Source organism: Lutjanus erythropterus, chromosome 14 (assembly GCF_056507025.1).
Source record: "Lutjanus erythropterus isolate fLutEry1 chromosome 14, fLutEry1.hap2, whole genome shotgun sequence".
Lineage (NCBI taxonomy): Eukaryota > Metazoa > Chordata > Actinopteri > Lutjaniformes > Lutjanidae > Lutjanus > Lutjanus erythropterus.
Window position 1 is genome coordinate 31,863,357 of NC_139330.1, and position 19,875 is coordinate 31,883,231.

General features: G+C 37.5%; 1 protein-coding gene across 2 annotated transcripts in view; it reads left to right on the forward strand.

Moving 5' to 3' along the window:
* gfra1a (gdnf family receptor alpha 1a) overlaps window positions 1–19,875 on the forward strand; it is a 165,561-nt gene that overhangs the window by 56,261 nt on the left and 89,425 nt on the right. The gene's annotated exons all lie outside the window — the stretch shown is intronic.

A 19,875-nucleotide genomic window follows, 5' to 3' on the forward strand; every position in this document is an offset into this window, starting at 1 on the left:
AAGTTGTGAAAAATATTGATCACTATTTCAAAAAAGTCCAAGATGACGCCCTCAAATATCTTTGTCCACAACTCAAAGATATTCAGCTTACTGTCAGAGAGAAGTATTCTGAAATTCTGAAATTGAAACCTACAAAATCAGTTTTATCTGGGAGAGCAAAAAAGGGGGGACTACAAAATCTGGATCATTCTGATCTGGATGAAAAGTTTTGAAATACTTGCCCCAGGAGGTGAATGTGCTGCAACACTTGTCTAAAATGACAGCTGATATAAAGTTTGACAGCAGCAGTACGATTCTACCTTTAAATGTGGATTAGAAGCAGCCACTTACACCAATGCTCTTGGTCTCAGCGTGGGGCTTAAGAGTGTTGAGAACCAGCTCAGGCCTCAGGTTAGACCTTCAGGTCCTGTGGAGAGACTCCAAATGATGTCAGCAGCACAAGATGGCAGTGTCTGTATCCAGGTTGGTTTGGCTTCATTTTAGTACAGTGCGAGAGAGTGGTGACATGTTGTCCATCTGTATATGCAGCCTATGGCTTGAAACACTTGGGGGTCTGGCAAATCAGAGAGTCTGAGCTGCAGTCTGAATCCACATTAAATAAAGTCTCTCACAGGGATACAGATCAACTGGCACTCTCTAAAAACTGGTATGTGTTTAAAAGCTGTAGTTTGCAGACAGGAGCTTTTATTTTACACTTGTTCTATCCACTTTTAAAAGTTTTATGGTACGAGTCCCGCTTTGGTGATCATTTTCAAGGGAAAATTCTGCAAATCGTTCATGTATCTTTTATCTATTATGTTCATTTCCATGAGAATTAAACAGTAATGTGTACTCAGCAGCTGAGATTCACTGTTGGTTTTATCTCATATCTTTTATTTACCAAAATGCAGTTAAAGTAAAAAACTTTAAAAAGGCCAGATCACAGCAGTATGTTCTCTTCTCTTCTCTAGCCCCCACAACATCTTAATTCCTCTCCTCCCCTGTCTCTCTCTCCTCGCCACCTTTTCTTTCAAAACTTCACTTAGCCCATATCCCCCTCCCCCGCCTTTCACCCTCAGGCTCTGATTCAGTCCTTTCTGAGCATTGATTTTCCAAAGAGCTATCGAAGTTGTCAAGGCCGGGCAGAAGTGCTCTTGCCAGGCACAAGTTATGAACGTTATTAAGAAGATGCTTCTGGAAGGAGGGCGCCAAGAATAAGACGGATGATTCAACGCAAACACTGTACATATATTTGCTAGTAGCTATGCATAATCTGTGTTACAGCTGCAGGTTAATTTTCTTTAATTTAATCAATTATCTATAAAATGAGAAAGAGGTTGTTGATTGAGATGCTGCCAAATGACTAATTGATTGACAAATCGTTTCAGGACTAATTTGTTTGTTTGTTGTCTCTGCTCAAGCAAAGGGGGACTAACTAATAGGCAAAGGGTTTGATGCCACCCCTTTTTTGCTCTGTGCTCCAATAACAATTGTGCAACTTTGCACCAAATTTTGAAGATGGGTAAAAGATTTTTCTGGATGACCTGTCAAAGTGACATATAGTCACATCTTAAGTTAGCTAATGTTAGCAAACAATAGTGATCGATGTAGAGTAGATACAAGGGTGGAGAGTCACTTTGATACATTGTAGCTATACTAAAATAATACAGCTACAATACACTAAAATAATTGCTACACAATACAGTAACATAGCAAGGTCTGCATTAAAAAGACAATTGAAGTAGACAGTTAAAAGTCAGTTTAACTGAAGAAGTTACTTTCTTTTGTAACTACTTGCTTTTATATGCAGTAATTAGTAAAGTAATTCAGTTACTTTTGGGAGATGTAACTAGTAATTGTGTGTATTTCTGAAATTTCAGTAACTGGCCCAATACTGGTCCTCTGCCACTGTGATGCTGCCAGAGGAGTGCTGACTGAGATTACAGCATGCATTGAAAGAAATGACAATATAACAGATTTGTGTATATTTCTCACTTTTTTTCATATTTCTCATATTTCTCAACTAACAAGATTTGCCGTTAGTCACTGAATTCATATATTAAATATTTTGGCTGTAAAAAGAAGACCGTGGCCGCAGGTAGGCAGTGGACCAGACCAATGTGAATCAAAATGAGGGGGAAGACGCAAACTTGAAAACACATTGTTTTGGGTCTGTGCTTAACACAGGTGCTTTATCACAATATTGAATCTCACTAACATTGACTTGACACTGGCAAACAACAGTGGTTATTTGATGAGTCAGGAAGACGGTAGCCAACTCACAGTAACAAACAATACCCACTCCAGTGGCAGCCACCCTGCCGCCATCTGGCAAGAGATACAGAAGTATCCACTGCCCAGCCACTAGACTTTAGAACAGCTTTTTTCCTGACGCTGTGAGACTCCTCAATTCATCCTCCGTACTCCAACATAAGTAAAAGTGTATTGTTCATTCAAGGATTGAAAAAGGGTGAGAACAAAGATTTTTTTTATTGGGAAGGGGCACAGCTGTGTTTGCCCAAAGCCCCAAAATGATTAAATCTAGCCCTGTAATCATGTAAGGTTTTGGATGTTGTTTTCGGGTCCCTCTGGTCCTGTCTCTTTCTCAGAGGCGTGTTTTTGTGTGCCGGAACATTTCCCTCTGGAGGCAGAGGCAGGGCTGATGGATTTAATATCATGGCTGCGAGCGATCAGCTTTGGGCGTCTATATGCATTCATGAGAGCAGGACGGAGCAGAATTGAACTTCGTCTCCCTCAAGATGGAGAGCTTCGGTCACAGGAATGGTGGCAGTTATTCGTGATGTGTGTGATGTACTGTATGTGATGCGATGTGAAGTTTGTGTGTGTGTTTGTGCGTGTGTAGGTATGTTGATGGAGGCCCTAGCTAAGCTGTGCAGTCATTCATCCTTCCAGCAGCCAGTCTGCCTGCCTTCCTGCTAAGCCCCTGTATTCATCTGAAGCTGTTTACATCCAGCTAGGTCAGGCCTTCCCTGCTCAGCACTGCCAGCGACAATCTCTCTCAACAACAGGCCAGATAAACTGCTGTGGAGACCTCAACACACACATAAATACAGTCCATACATAGGCCTGCATACATACATGAGGACAGCGTAGCACACATTCACAGAGAGTAGCTTCCTGGGAAAGGATGTACCATAAGCCATGGCTAGAAAGAGTGGAAATGTTAAACATAGAAAACAGCAAGGAAAAAGTCAGCTTTATACCTGGCAAGGAATCAAAGAAAACAGCAAGATGGGATGGAACCACCACAGGGAGACATCTATAACAGAGCCAACAGGTTCTCCAACCTAAATGACAAAACATGTTGTTTTCTGATCTACCACAGCTAGGGTTAGGACTCTGTTGGATTTAGACACAAAATCTACTTTGATGATGTGAAGGAAAGTTTGTTGGTGCGTTAAAAAGAAAGCAAAGATGAGTGTAGGAGACAAGATGCAAATAGCTGTCGCCTGTGTTTAAGTCAAGCATTTTGTGCACCCAGAAACTGACAGAATTTTCCAGCTATAGATCTGAATAGTTTCTTAGTATTCTACTATTGTAAAGTGTTGATGAATTTTAGACTATTGGTCAGACAAAACCTGCTATGTAATTATATCATCTTCATCTCTTTAATTTAGGAATTGAAAAAATGTTCAAAAGCCCCAGCTGAAAAGTTCCCAGAACCTAATGTGACATATTAAATGCTTTTTCCCCTTCAACCAGCAGTCCAAAACTCAGTTGTATCAATTACCTATATACAGGGGTGTGTCAAGAGGGGGGACATGGGGTGACACCTGTCACCCTTAAAGATGCCTTGCCACTCCAGCTGCCGACTCAGTTTTGGACAGTTCTGGAGTGCAAGTGAATACAGCAAGAGATGACGCTCTTATGCAGGGGTCTGCATATTACAAGAGCCATTTTTGTCCAAAGAAAAAGTCAGTTTGGAGCAGAAACTTTTGAATTGTCCACTTTCCTTTAAGACGTATCTTATTTTAAATTTGGCATAGCTAGCCTAGACTCAAGACTAGCCACTGGCAAAACCTAGAGCTGCAGACATGTCAAAAAGACATGAACTTGGCAAAATGTTTTCAGATTCAGAAATAAAACTGTTAATTGATTTCTCATGCCAACTTTAGGTATTTCTATTCAGTGCTTTACTCATGTACCACAATAACGTTATATTTCTGAGTTAAAATATCTTCATTTGGGGGCTTTTATCTGCAAATGTTGATACCTGTGATTATTTGTGATTCAATTTGCAAGTCTCCATGTCACCCTATTGTCACCCTTGTGAATATTTCTCTCAATCCACCCCTTGGACTTGGATTAATAATATCAGAACCATAACTTTTTTTCCCACAGCTGCTACAAATTGTTCGCATCGAGAATTTTTGTTTCCAACTCTTAACAAGTGCACATAAATAGCCCGTTGTTGGTAAAACACCCCTTACCAAAAACAGCATTTGTGAAATGTAGTCTCATTCCCATGTAAAAAAAGATAATTATGCATGTGAACTAAAGTATTTCACATGTGAACTGAAACATTTCACATATGTGGAACCAAATGTCACATTTTGAATGTGTATCAAATGTCACACAGGATAACACACAACATGCTTTTAGCTTTAACAAACCTTAACATGTAAAAAGTTGATGTCACACAAGTTGCAATTTCATTGGGGAAACCAAATTTCACGTGTGGAAATGCCATGTATCTTAAAATCCATACAATAACAGACACCATGATTTCAGTTTTATATGTGATTGAAAACCCTAAAATGTGAAAAAGATAAGGCCACAAGTCAACTGAAACGTTCCATATGTGACGTTTTAATTTCACGTGATAAGACGTGTTTTGATTGAAAACTTTTATATTATTATGCACCCTTAAAGGCAAAGAAGAAAACTGAAATACTGAAGTTATTTTGGCTGTCAGCAGGCTCTCTTTATTCTTAAAGGCAAACAGAAGTCATACTTTCATCGCACCAGTGGGAAATGCACTAGGCGACATTCAAAAGACAAATCTTCATGAAAAATTCATTTTTTCTGAACACCAGTCAATGTTAAACCCATTTAAGAGAAACAACAGAAGTTAAAGTCTGAGTGAAAAGTGTTCTGAAAACAATATAATCTTCTTTTGCTTGTCTTCTTGCAGAGTTGGCATATTTCCTTGATTGTAAGAATCAAAGTCTAGAATAGAGACTCCTTTGCAAAACATCAAGAGCTCATACAGCAGGGTTTGTAAAACGCAGCTACACACAGCAGAGAGGAGAAAGAAGCACCTTCTGAAGTAAATGTGTGTTCTTTGTTCTTGCTTGGATGAAGACTAGAGGTATGACAAGGCTTCAGAGTAGAGTATTTTGTGAAATGTGATAATATTTAAGCTGCAGTATTAAGATTTATTTCACAGTGGCACGCAGACTTCGTATTTAAAGAACATGGTAGCGTTAGCATGCACACTCCTGCTAACTCTTTATGATGAATATTACAAACAAATTAAAGTTCTTCATCATGTTTTCTTCAAACTATAAAAAAGAAAGCAATGCATTCAAGGAAGTCTGTTAATATGCTGATCATGTTTCTTTAGAAGCTTAATTTAAGTAAACTGAATTTGAAAAGACAAGTTGATGTGATTTTGTAATGACTCAAAACAAACACACTCTTCTAGTTCAAGAAACTTGATACTAATGTAAAACATGTTCAGGAAGCTGAAGATCCAAAATCCAACAACACACACACTGATGAACATTATAAACAAATTTGAAGTTTTCATCAGACATTTGTTTTCTGTAGACTATAAAAAAAAGAATGCACTGTAAGAACGAAAAAAGGAAAAACAAAACTCAACATTTCCAGGCAACTTACTGCAGTAGTTTTGAACACAACTCAAACTCTGAAGGTCTGAAAAAGTTTTACCAACTACTAATCTTTTATTGAGATGGTTTTCTTTTCTTCCTTCTTAGATAAACTTGAATCTTTGAGTTGTAGAAACCCCAAACATGTACTTAAAAAAAATATTGTGTAAACTCACTGAAGTGTTAATATTTTCAGTTAAAACCATTTAATTAATTACAAACAGCTCACTGTGACTAATTTTGAAATACAATTGTTTTTGAGTTTCTAAATCTCAAACATTCAAGTTTATTTTAGTGAAAGAAGAAGAGTAAATTATCTCAACTAAAGATTATAGGTCCACAAAACTTTATTTTTTAGTTAATTTCAAAACTAAAGACCTTGGGTTGGGTTCAAAACTAAGAAAAGTCTATTGCACTATTCAGTCATCTTACCTTTTATTGTACAATGTGATTTCAGGAGGATTTTCACTCTCAAACAAACAGTGCATGCTGGGAAGTCTGTTTATACGCTGATGATATTTTTCTTTAGCAATTCAATGAGTTTATTGAAATCTATACATTACATTCATTCAACTAGCAAGACTAAAACTTAGAAGAACTTGTGTTTCTAAGTTCAAACATAATCTGAAAATAAATGCTTTTAAGTTTAATTAACATGAATAAGTAAAATGTGCATATTTGTATTCAATTAATAAGAAAAGTTTAGTTGATTACGCAAAATTCATGCATGTTTTTTTTACAGTGTAGTCTTCCACTTAGTTGAAGTATTCAGTATCAGCTGAAACTTTAGCCTGTTCCTGTGCTTTTTCTAAGTGCTAATGCAGGCATATTTATAGCCTAATGCCCAGGGGAAGCAGACGAGGCCTCTGGCAATGGTAAAACAGCAAATGTACATTTTCATAGGTTATTAAGCATTGATTTTCCCCCGGATTAAGAGGCGTCGTAATGCTAAGCAGTAGAAATTGGAAATGTGTCCCGATATGCTGTTATCAGCTGGCTGGAGAAAGCTGGAGAGAATCAAGGCAATGCCCCGGACATATATAAGGCCACACAAACACCTCACGCGCAGGCGGACGTGCACACACTTTCCTGCAGTATATCTCCTGCCGTAGAGGCACGCACTCCCAAACACTCGGGGAAGCGGCGCGTGTGAAATCAAGCAGGAGACGGAGAGCAACATATATATTTATATCTAGAGAGAGAAAGAAAGAGGCAGATGCTTCTTAAAAAAAATCACATCTAATCAGCATATGAGCAGCCTCTCCAATTAGCTCTCCTTATTATTCCAATCTGTCAGATGGAAGGGAGCACAGCAGAGAGAAATCAAACATCCCCAGGCCAAGCACATTTAACATATCCTCTCAGGATGGCAGGCAGGCAGGCGGGCGGGCGAACTGGGAAATTAAACAGGAAGATTTCCAGAGAGAAACACACGCTGGCTGTGTTCGACACCTGCAGCTATCATACGGCGTGATGGAAATTTGACGGAAACAGTTTGGTGTGTGCTTGTTTTATCTTCCCTCGCTAAATGCTGAAAAATATCCACACGCTGGAAGACGGCCAAGGAAATAATGGAGTCTGAGAGGCTGTTTTTTTTTTTTTTTTTTCCTTTTTTTTTCTTTTACAACAGTCCACTCGGAGTGTACTTGGGCAGGATGACTTGCATTTGTCTGCAGGAAAATCAAAAATGATAAGGATTGCACTTTACTTATAGCCAGTGCTGAGGTGCACTTTTTACAGTCTGCTTGGAGTGTTACCTTACCTCCCAGAAACACTTTGATTTAAGCTTTTTTTTTTTTCAGGCCACTAAAAGGTGCGAGAAACGTTCTGTCAGTTTCCTCTGTAGCTTGAAAGATAACCATTTTCTGTTAAAGTACAATATATGAATTCAGCTCTATCAGTGAAATGATAAATGGCTTGTAGGGGCTTTTTTCAGTACCAGTGGAGGATAATTGCACCTTAGATGCAGGATAAGGGATTTTTTTTTCAATGACCACCACTGTAATTATACCAGTCCCTTAAAACTGGAGCATTTTGTGCTTTTCAAAGCACTTAAAACCTGATATCAAAAATACCAGCCATTTAAGACCTTCAGAATATTCTTACTGTAGTGCAAGGCCCGGAAAAGTGGCACTTATAAAGTATTCATGTGGTTACAGTAGAATGGCTGAATGGTGGGCCTGATGAGAGGAAAATAAGTACATTGTGCACAACTTCTGCTTTTGCCCAGTAAATTATAGTTGAGGTGGAACCCTGTCCAGCTCCTGAAATATAAGCTGGAACAACAGGGGGATTCTAAAGGCAGGGCCAATCCTGAAATCAGCAACCTCATGTGCCACCGATTTATCCTCAAGTATGATTGGTTATCTGTCCAATGAGAGGCAGGACCTTAGCTTGAACCAACTGTTTGACAAGTATTTTTAAATGTGCATTGTTTTCTTTTGTACGCAGCCTACTTTTATTTTACTTTTATATTTACTTCATGGATCATTTTGCATCACTACATTGCATAATGAGCTATTAGTTGCAGTTCCCTTTATGCTACTCACAAAAAAAACAAAAACAAAAAAAAAAACACACAAAGCACAAACACACACAAAGCTTTACACAGCAAATGGGAAAATAAATAAGAAATTAAAATAATAAATCATTAAAATAAAAGTATTTCTTTGTGGAATGCTGAGAATAAATTCACAGCCTGAAGAGAATGGAGGTACAATGGAGGTAAAATTTCTTTTTGATCACGTAAAGAATAAAGTATGAAAACTTTATATCATATTTGCATGATGCCGTGCTTGCATTGTGATTAGTAGGACTATTTATCTTTTAAATGCAAATTTTAAACTCAGGAAAGTAAAAAACTGCAAGAAACTGTAATGCTTGTAATTAAAGTAGAAATGAGAAGTGGTAAACTAGTGCCATTCAAATGAGTGTACATGTGCATGCATTCATTTGAATGTGTGTATTTGTGCAGACACACACGCACCATGTCACCCCAGCATAAGTACAGTACTTCACCTGAAAAAAAGTATTTCAAAAAAGTTGCAATGAAAATCAGTAATGCTTAATTATAATAACAATTTTTTTTATCCAAAGAAGACAAAAGATTGTAATTCAACAAAACTTTGTTCAGTCTATTTATTTCAAAACATAAGAGTTTGGGTTTGATTTAAAGTTCAACAATGTTTCATTGCCTTTATTAATGGACCCCATATGGACAACATATATGTGACCTGTCTCACAGCACTTATGCTTTCATTTAATACAATGATGTGTTGTTTTGAAAAGAAAAACAATAAAACCCGCTAATCACAAAACTCAGAAGTATAGTGAAATAAAACCCTAGAAGAAATTCTGCTCTAGAGAGCAAAATACAAGTGGCAGTAGTTGCTTCATTGATTAGTCAGTCTGGTCCTTAGCATGCATTGTAGTCACTACAGCTGCAAACACAAACGACAGCAGCTCTCGCTGTGACTTAATTGTTATTTGACAGAGACATCATTTACTTGGGAATACAAGTGACTGCACACAGTTCCTGGGTATTTCACAAGAGGGTTAGTATTTACATGGGATTATGCCTTAATGGTGCGTTAAGTGTTTCTAAGTACACAATAACACACTATCAGAATAGAGAGTCTCACACAGCTTGAATGTAAAACTTTTAATGTGCACAGTAAATCATTTTGAGCTGGTTCAACTTCAAAATGAACCTGAGAAAACATGTTCAGTAACTATCAAGAAGATATTAAGTTGAACCGATAACTGTTCAGTCAAACTCGCTTTTACGTTTTCTCGGTCTGAAGAGTCAGTTCTTCATTTCACACACTGACTTTACAGCTGCAGCTGCTCCTGATGGAGCCATTTTGTTTCAGCATTGGCACAAAAACAATGTATGGAACTATTCCCAGTGGGGCGAGTCAGTGAATTCAATACCAACCTTAATCATGGGTCATAATCTTTTCATTATTGTGAAAATAAACTACCATGACTTGTCTTAAAATCAATTAGACACAGCATTACTATGTATGCTGGGAAGTCTAATAATATAATACTCTCCCTGGTCTTTTTTACTTTGCTTGTACTCTAAAAATTAATTGTAGTTTTGACTCATTTCTAGTAAATTGTGTGTACCACAAAATAAAAAGTTGGTAAAAAAAACTCTGTAAGTTGCTGCAGAACAAAATGCAAAACTTATCTTATTCCTACAACCATTTTTTAGTTCGCTCAGCTCCCAAATTGTGCACAATATACGTATGCACGTAAAATTCAACACTCTTTGACTTAACTAAAAGACTTTTATGAATCTAATTAGGTATGAGTGTTTGTGTCAAGTGAACATAAAGGATTTTTTGACGGTCGTGGACATTTTCATGGACCACATGAAAATGTTATGTCATGGATGAGGGGTTTACAGTGCTCCCTAATGATAAATTGATTTACAATGGTGTCACATTGCTCAATAGATCAGGGCTTCAGCAACTGATATAAATAATGTCTCATTTCCTGCTGTTTTTTTGCTAAACATATCCCACTAAAGACTGAGGAGATCACACATGAATATGAGACATTAGAGTGTGTATTTGATGTGTGGTAGATTATTTGTAATCTGGATTACTTAATCAGATTACAAAATATTCAGAACTATAATCAGCCAAGATTACATTTGAAAAATGTGTAATTAGAGTATAGTTAGATTGTCAAGGATTATTGATGACATTTTTGATTATATCTTTGAAATATGGCAGTTTTAAATGAAGAAGTGTTTTAATCATGATAACCAGTATTCTGTTAACTCATTAAGAGTGAATGTAGACAAATACTCCATAAAGTCAAAAAACCCTATGCAAAAGTGCATTTTATCTGCTTTGAACATGTTTTGAGATGTTTAAAAAGAAAATATATTATATTTGTGGAACTCAAATGTATGTGGCTGCATCCAGCCTTTTTTTGTATAAGGTGCAATATTTTCAAAGTTTAAATTTGCAGTAATCCAAAAGAAATCACAGTAGTATTCACATTTAATTACATTTTTTTTTGTAATCCATTGAATTATTTAAGTAATTACAAAAATTGCCATGTAGTTTGTATTTGGGAACTGACTGATCTGATCCACCCCGTGTAGTGTTTTTTATTTGAATGGGTTTACAAAGTGTGTACAAGTGTACAAGTGTGAACTTGTACATACAATTGGGTATAATAAGATATTAGGGTATTAGGGTGTAACGACACATTGATCTGGACTGATATATCAATTCAGTGTTCCTCGATGCAAATGAAAATGAAAATATCGATTTATATTGTTACAGGATACGCCTTCATTTTGAAATTCCCATGGCATCTCCATGTCACAATTGTCTGGAAGAGTTCAGTCATAAATTTGTCAAATCATAATGTAGTTGCTTTTTATAAATATAACTGAATGTGTTAAATAGACATATGATATCTGTATGTAAGCTGCGTGTGTGTAAGCATGTGGAGCTGTTTGACCCAGATTTGTATTTGTCTTTCAAGGTCAAACCATGTCCACCAAATTATCCAGTCAATAACTTGTGAAACTGCGCTGGTCAGTTTTAGCCTGGAGGCTGAAAATCACATTATTAGTAGAAATGTTTGCTGGCATGCAGGAAAAATAAAGTGTGTGATTGGTTGAAAGACTATGAAACAGTAAATCCAACACTTTTCCATTTTTTTTTTCCATATCTTGCAAAGTTCCCTCTCCTTCCTTGTCCTCCCCACCGTCTCTCAGTCTTTTAACCGAGGATTTATTTCACATTTGTCTCGAATAAATATTGTTTCCGAGTGTCGGCACCGCAATATCAACCTTATTGAATAATAAATCACCCTCTCTGTGAAATGCCTTCAGGTTAATAGACATTCAATGAATAAATAACAGGAAAACTCAACACTGAGTTAGGGAACAGGATATGCAGCTTTTTAATGATTATTTTAGGCCAAATGAATGAATTCTTTTGTGTGCTCAAATTGCAGTTGAGTGCACTGGTTGCTTCAGATTTTAATTAATGCACTGGGGTCTTTAATATGGATGTTGGTAGAGCCATATTGTGCTGGCAGCAGTTAAAAGAGAATTAATTCTCCACTCCGACATTGTCTCTTTTAATTGAATAAATAAAGCCGTTTCTTGCTCAAATAGATTTTTTTTTTCTTAGAGTAATTATTTGAGTCAACCTCGATAATAAAAGGTAAGTTTGATTAGCTTTCTTGCATAAATAGCTTGAAGAGAAATGGATATGATAGAACTCTGTTTCTACTGATATGCTGTGTCTTCTTACCCAGAGTCACAATGAATCTGCATTATCTTTTATTCAGTCGCACTTTATTTTATAGTACAGTAATAAGACTTAACAAGCTGTACTTTCTACCAAATTAGACAAAAACTAGGAATACTGTGTTTTTATTAGAAAGTAGGTTACATATAAATAATTAGACACTATAAACCTAATAACAGTTCACTAATAAGACATAACAAGCCATACTTTGTGTTAAATTAGATAAAACTAGAAACAATATGTTCTTTATTAGACAGTATTAGACCCTAGATTAGACCATTGTTAGACTTTATTAGAGGGTAATTAGGGACTAATTTCACTGAAGTTTACTGTACAGTTCTGTTGTAATACATTCCTAATTACCCCCTAAGAAAGGGGGAATAATACACTTTAGTTTACTGTCCTGTTCTGTCATAATATGCCCATAATTACCTGCCTAGAAAGTCTAATAAAGGGTCTAATGCTGTCTTATAAAGAACATATTATTTTTAAGTTTGTATTGCACTTTTTTTGCATATGATGTACAATCAGGTTATAACTAATCAAATCTAATAACAAAACATGTTATTTAATTTACAGTTTTTAGGTGAATCAAATTTTTGTCTAATCTGATACAAAACACATCTTGTTACGTCTTATTAGTGAACTGTGAAATAAAGTGCAACCTTTTATTCTGTCCATTAGGAAACGGAGCTGATTCATTTTCTTGTATATTTTTATATCCGTGTTTTATGTGTAATGCCTTTCTCTTTTCACTGCTCTCCCTGGTCTTTCTTTTCTGTCCCTCTGCCTTGCTCAGTGTGTCACTGTGGCCCACTTGCGGGTAGAAAAGCCTTAACGTGCTCTTTAATCGCCCGCCTCAGTCAGCTTGCTCCTGTACCAGAGTTCACCAGACAGCACCTCCATTGTTCCCCTCAGCCATCACGTTCACGCGGGCACTCAAACACATCAAAAGCCCAGTGGGCGATCGTGAAACCGTCAACGGCTACCTGCATTTCCTCCGCTTCCATCACCAGCCCCCCCTGACACCACCATCTGTCTCTGAGGCAACGTATAGAGAAAGAGAGAGGAGGGAGAGTAGATACAGTTCCGCCGTTTGGATAGATTGAAATCATATTTCACAGCTGGAGACCATGTCAGGAAATGTTATGTCTTAGCAACAAGAGCAGCCCCCACTTTATAAATGGTCAGGGGGAACATATTATTTAAGTGCTAGCCAGAACTGCAGAAGTGCAGTGATCAGTCAGGTATTTTAGCAACGTTCAGGAGCACCTTGTCAAATTTCATTTAGCCCATCATTTCTGATGGAATTTTCTCCCTCATGCATCAATATGACGCCTTGGCATTTTGAATCCTGAAGTCTGTACTTCTGTCTTTCTTCAGTGGCACTAGTTCATCAGAAACACTGAAGGGAACAGGCTTCTCTAGCCACACATGGCTGAACATGCATGACTGTTTCCAGAGGAGTTACCCAGAACAGTATCTGTGCAGTAGTATACTTCCAGGTTTTGGCTTGTTGTTAAAAAAAAAAAGTCAGTCCCTCCTGGATGCTGCAATGTTGCGATCACAACTGTTCAAGCAAATTCAACCAATCCCTATGAATTATGCACAACCTCGCAATGTTGTCCAAACTCCAAACTCTGCAATTTTTAATTTATTCACACGTCCTGAAAAGAACAGAATTGTCATTGTTACTGCCATTTATCAATGCCCTGTGCACTTTTAAAAATGTTGTGTTTGTTGTTTTGACTGAGTTTGAGCTCCGCAAAAGACTTTGCTTCTTTGTGGAATTACCCAAATCAAGTTTGCTATGACAAGGAGCTAACTTTACAACCGGTGTACACTTAATGTTACCATTACTTTGCAACTTTTTTGTGGACTTCAGCTACAGCTTTTAGGGTCAGTGTGGGGCATGTTTGATAGACCTGGCATCTCAAAAGTTAATAGCGAACCAACCTTCTAAGCCTTCCCTTCAGTCAAAGTAAGGAGGAGATATAAACATCTAACATTAACATTACAGACCTTTTTCTGTTTTATCTTTAACAACTGGTGATGTCACAAATTTATTAGCCAGTGGGAAAATTTTGTTGTGGCATCCATACCAGGACCTCTACAGTCAAGGTTTGTTTGACTTTAGGCAACAAAAACTACTCGGTTAAGGTTAAAGGAAAAAGAGTTTTTCCTCTCTGAGGATATTATACGTCAGAAAATAGTTGCTGAAAACATGAAAAAAAAACTGAAAACTATGTAGTACTGAATTGTGTTAGACTGTCAATCAAAATGTATTCAGAATTTTTTGGGAAGACCTGAATCATGGCTCGATGATGTGCCAGAGCCATGGTTCCCCAACACTATATAAGCCCCACAAATCAGTACTCACTGTCCAGTAAAACTTCTAGACGGACTGTCCATGTTTCAGGTCGTAGTGGTCTTTGACGCTGAGACAGTGGAGTGGACACACCCCCAGCATTTCAGAGCAGAGAAAACTGCTCATTTTTTGTGATTCTGAAACCGAATTTTATATGCTTTTTTTAATCATTCAAATTCAGCAGGGTGGTTAATAACACATTTCTATGATGTTTCTGTGATGTGACAAACCTTTAGAAACATTTATTGTTCCTTTACACAAGCTTTACAGACTGATCACCTTCATGGTTTAAAGATTAAGTAGTAGCTGGAACAAAGTCAGATGCTTTCTATGCCCACCCTCAACTTCCTTCCTTAGAGGTTTTATGGTATTATAACGTCATGCTACGTCTGCTTTTGATGCTTAAAGTGGGCAGTCATTACATGCATGACTGCAAAAAGTCATTGAATGCTCAGGTCATGCATCAATAGTTCTAAGTATCTGAGCAAACAACCAATACAGTATTCTTTCAGGTGAGGACAGTCTTGCTGACGCCCACATCTTGTTGTTGCTGTTTTCGTTGCACCAACATGTTGCCCCATGCTTAGCAGAAATAAAACACTGCGCTAAATCAACAATTGCCTGGCTCATCCAGTCCTGTTCTAGCAAAGGCTTTGGGTCTGTCAGGATCCTCTCTAAGCCTCCCACTAAAGAAAATAAATCCAGTTCCCCTGAGGAAATAGACAGACAGCCCATTTCCTTTGCCCACAGGTTTGCCAGGCCATAGCTCAACGACATGGCTAAAAAGATAGAGAAATAGATTGCCCGACAACTTGAACAACTGATGAATGGCCGCTCAAGCAAAACAACAGGGGACCCCTACTCTCTCCTGCTGGCTCCCTGGTTGCCCCCATGTTGTTTATCTTCTCCATCATCTTTACAACCTGGGAACATCCACACTTTTTCACTGGGGTGGAGAGAATCTGACATCTGGACTGTGTCCAGAAAATGGAGGGGCTGGGACTAAGCACAGATAGAGGGAACAGGTCGCTCAACTGAAAATTTAAATTACAAGTAAAGGTAAACATCTCGTAGGGGCAGCAGTGGTTGAATCAGAGAGTTTGGAAATTGCAGGATGTAGTAGAAAATACAGTTTGGAAAAGGCTTAAATTGTTAGAGCTTCTATGAGGCCTATACAGGATAGACCAGGGACAGAGTTCCCAAGTGTGAACGTGTGTGATAATCCATTAATTTATGTTTATTTAAGCAAGGACGGGTCTATTAGTCATGCTCAGTTTCATCCATCTTCTTCATTGTTGTGCTTTATTCAGGCCCTAACATTCAAATGTGGAGACTCCACTGGAGCAGCACAGGTTTTTAGAACCTTAAAGGGAGAGTTCAGTGCAAATTCAAAAACACATATTTTCCTCTGGCCTGTAGTGTTGTTTATCCATCCAGATCTTTTTGGTATGAGTTGCAGAATTTTGGAGATATAGAGATGCCTGTCTTCTCTCTTAATAATTGGACTTCATGGTACTCAGCTTATGGTGCTCAAATCACCAGAAAATACATTTGAAAAATTCCAAATGAGTGTTTCCTGACATTAAAATCATGACCAGATTACTCAAGATAATCCACAGAGCTCGTTGTGAGCAGTTTCATGTAGGAACTACTTTCCCTCTATTAGAAAGAAGTAGTTCCAGTAGATCCTAAAGTAGTTCCAGTGGATTCTATTGCAGGTGAAAGTAGTTCCTACATGAAACTGCACACAACAAGGTCTGCGGATTATCTTGTGCAACCGGGCGAGTTGGAGCCATAGAATGTATATTAAATAAGTTGAAATCCTATTTAATATCTGATCTATGGTTGAAGCGAGTTATTTTCCCCATGCAGGAGCTCTGCAGGAGCGCAAGAGACATTCAACATCATAAACTGACAATAACAAGCAAAGACATGTCATAAACTGTAAGATGATCAGCGGTTTGTAACTGTAAGTTGTCTGTCAGTGTGAAGTTAAACCTGTTATCCTGAAAACAAAAGCCTGCTGTTCTGAAAATATGCACTATGGACTTTGAGTTAAGTGGCTGCCTGCCTGACTGCCTGCCAAACTCCATTAAAATTTTGCTCAGTTTAACAGTTAAACATCTTCTCCTTCTAAAAGATTAGTAATGATTTCTTACAACACATAAACAGACACTTACTCATTCAGCAAACATTCGGCATTAATTTTAACTCTAACATTGAAATGGGCAAACAAGAGTACAAACAGGATAAATATTTCAAATGGGGACCCTGCGGCTGCAGCATTATAGAAACATGTATTTCAACTTTCCTTGATCTCTGATAACACATCATGGTCATTTTATGTTTTATTACAGTAAATATATTACAGATTTCTCTTTAATTGCATAACCAATAATGTTTTTAGGAGAAATAAGTTGACATTTCTGCTATGATAGTTGTTTTTTACTGCAGTTTTGAGTTAGCAGGAGTCCTTGTATGTTAAATAAGTTGTTAGGAGGAAGGTTGAATGGCTTCCTTCAAGACATCTTGCCAGTTCAAAGAGACAAGTTAGATAATCATCTTTAATTTCCCTGAGCCATTTCGTTCACCAGGAGTTGAACTTTGCTCGGTGTTCTATATTTGGCTCTGCATCAGCTTCCATAAAGTGCTTCCAATCAAAGGTCCAAAGTAAAATGATATGAAAATGAGCAACAATTTCAAAATCACACAACTACAAAGGAAACTGTTTAGAAAATAATAGATGGAATTGAAATAATAATAAAACATCCCAAAAATGTAAGCAATAATATGAGATTCATAACTCATTCTTTCAGTGTCTTTTTAGAAGAAGAGTGACTTTCTCTCTGTCCTTTCTCAGTAGAGCATTAAGAAGTGGCTCTCCACTGTTCATTTTGCATTTTGGTGACTGTATTGTGTGTATTGTTATTGCTGATTAACAGCAAGGAACGCTACAAATACAACAATATACATACCACAGTGCATGTAGAATGGATTTGTCTCTTTGCGGCTGACAAAATGATGCATACCACCAGGGCAGTCACTGTTATCTGGAGTGTTTCTGGGAGGTCAAAGGTCACAGCAGGGTTCACGGTGCGGTCACTCGTCCATCGCCACAGATCTGCTCAGACAGTGTTATTCAAACACTGTCAGAGGCGAGGCTCTGTTACCGCCGCTGATGGATGAGAAAGCAGGTTTTACAAGTTAAGCTACAAGTGTAAGGGTGTGTGTGCTCTGTCGTTTGTGTGTGTGTTGCACTGTCTCCTTATAAACAGATAAGGATCTATAGCGGGACAGTGTCCGGGCGTAAACTGACAGTTAAATCTGTGGAGCGTCACTCACTTCTGTGGCCTCCTACATTATAACAGAGGTCTATTTAATGTACAGCAGACATTAATGAGAGGAGTGTGTGACTGTGCTCACTTGTTCTATATACATTAACTAATGGACAGAGAAAACCACATTTTCCTTTTTTCTTTCATTCTGTATCTCTCCTTATTAGCTCCTTTTAAAAGATCATTCTACTTTATTAAAACCTGGGATCTGAGGTGATGGCAACATCACTAGAAAAAAAAGTTTTTTTCAGGTTGAGGCAGATCAGCCAGACTGGCCAAATTAAAAAATAAAAAATATCACAGCTCATAGACCAGCACCCTGGTTTATTTCTCCACACGTTTTAATCTGAAGTGTAATCTTTGCACAATATCATAAACACAATATGATACATAATTAATAGAAATGATAATTTTTGCATCACAATTTCCGCTGAAGAAGAAATTATTAAAATTATAATGATAACATTTGTTGGGGTCTGTACACTGTAAAAACAAACAAACAAGTTTTAAGGCAGCTTCCTGCAATAGATTTTTGAGTTCTGAGGCCAACTGAAACTTCTAGGTTTTGAAATACACTAAAAAAAAGTTTTGCCAACCAAAAATCTTTAGTTGAGATAATTTAGAAAAAAATTAATATTTGATTTTTAGAAACTCAAAAAAATTGTGTTTCAAAAACACAAGTTCAAGTTCATTTAAAGACAAAAGTACAGATTAGAAGTTGTTAAAACATTTTCAAAACCTGAACGTTTCAGTTGGGCTCAAAACTTAAAAATCTGTTGCAGTAAGTTGCGTTGAAACTTTGACTTTTTTTCACAGTGCACCAAACAAGAGAAGAGAGAGAGAGAACAACAGAAGATGCACCACAGCCCTGCAGTACTTTATATTATAATGCTGATTTGTTACACATTTTTCAGCTCTCAAAACAATGCAGCTTTTGTGAGTTGGGTATTGCACTTGGCCATATTGTCATTATGGTACAATTTCAATTAATTGTGCAGCTCTAAAATGAAGTCAGGCTAAACTGTTGGCTTCTCTACAACCTTTGCAATGTGATCACATCTAATACTGTACAAATTATGGCTATGAAAATAAGACTCAAATTGTAATAAACCTGAATTATCCTTCACTTGCAAAAGAAAGACAGAGGAATCCTTGAGTCATTTGTAATGTCACATTTATTTTTGTAATAGCAGATCATAAGTGACAGGGACAGGTGTGTTTGATCTGTCACGTCCGCTCTCAGACAGAAGTAATAAATCTTGAACCAGCTCGCAGGTGTTTTGTTCTCAGCCATGAAGAGTCCTCAGCCAATCACAAGCTCTCAGCCAAACCCACTGATCAAAGCTCCTTTTCTCATCACACTCAATAAACGTCGAGTAGCACACACTCACAATCACAAGCAGTCGTCTTTATGGCTTTGTCACGTAATCTAGTCTGTGCCTTGAGTTGCTTCAAGAGAGATTTGTGCCAAAAGAAATGCAGCTGGATTCTGCAACTTCATGTCTTTATTTGCTGTATTTAAAATTTCTTATTGGGCTTTTGTGCTGAATCTTAAAATCTAAGTGTAATCTTTTCATGTAGCCAGAGGGAAGCTGGCAACACCAGTATTACTGGTGTTTTGGGAGGACTAGTGTTTGAAAACTTCCACCTGTGCCACGTCTTGTCCTGACAGTGTTAGAGGCATCATCTACCACGAGAAAAGCATCATGAAAGAGATTCAAATCTGCTGTTGTTGACAGTGGGGATTTCTATTGTTAGGCCTATATGCTATTTTACACCCTCAAACAGTTAGAAGTTCTTTACTAGAAAAACCAAAGAACCATTACAACACTTTTATACTTTTAACTGCTTGTTTGCAGCTCTACAATTTATTGCATTCAAGAACCAAAAGCACCATGAACTTAACAACATTTAGAAACTTAATGGTACACTGGACAGATGCAGGATAGCAGGGTTGCTACAGGATAACAGGAATAACTGTACTGAGCTGCTCCCTCATCAACACACTGCCTTGTAGTTATAAATGTCTTTTCCATTAGCTACAGTTCTTA